Genomic DNA, 774 nt, shown 5'->3' with positions numbered 1-774 from the left:
TTTTATCGAGTTATAACGATTTATGTAAAAATATTCGTACCTCGTAACGCTTTTTAACGAATTAACTCGAAAAGAGTGTTCGGTCCGAAAATTTTCCAAGTTCGAACGACCGGCCGTATAGGTCCGTTTTTAAAAATCGTTCTCGGACGGAAATAAACCATTAATCCCGACGTATTTTGTCGTGTTACGTCGATTTATGCAAAAAAATTCATACCTTGTAACGCTTTTAACCGAGTAAACTCGAAAAAACTTTTTCGCACTCGGAATTTTTCCAAGTCCCAACGTACCGGCTCGGAATTTTTCTATGTTCCAACGACCGGTCGTGTCGGTCCGAACGTTTTTATATCCGTCTGCCGACGATATAAACGCTTAATCCCGACGTATTTTATCGAGTTATAACGATTTATGTAAAAATATTCGTACCTCGTAACGCTTTTTAACGAATTAACTCGAAAAGAGTGTTCGGTCCGAAAATTTTCCAAGTTCGAACGACCGGCCGTATAGGTCCGTTTTTAAAAATCGTTCTCGGACGGAAATAAACCATTAATCCCGACGTATTTTGTCGTGTTACGTCGATTTATGCAAAAAAATTCATACCTTGTAACGCTTTTAACCGAGTAAACTCGAAAAAACTTTTTCGCACTCGGAATTTTTCCAAGTCCCAACGTACCGGCTCGGAATTTTTCTATGTTCCAACGACCGGTCGTGTCGGTCCGAACGTTTTTATATCCGTCTGCCGACGATATAAACGCTTAATCCCGACGTATTTTATCG

This window comes from Bombus bifarius, unplaced genomic scaffold, assembly GCF_011952205.1.
Source record: "Bombus bifarius isolate JDL3187 unplaced genomic scaffold, Bbif_JDL3187 scf7180000009968_frag, whole genome shotgun sequence".
NCBI classification, from domain to species: domain Eukaryota; kingdom Metazoa; phylum Arthropoda; class Insecta; order Hymenoptera; family Apidae; genus Bombus; species Bombus bifarius.
The sequence above is the reverse complement of the archived record's forward strand: the minus strand, read 5'-3'. Positions refer to the sequence as shown.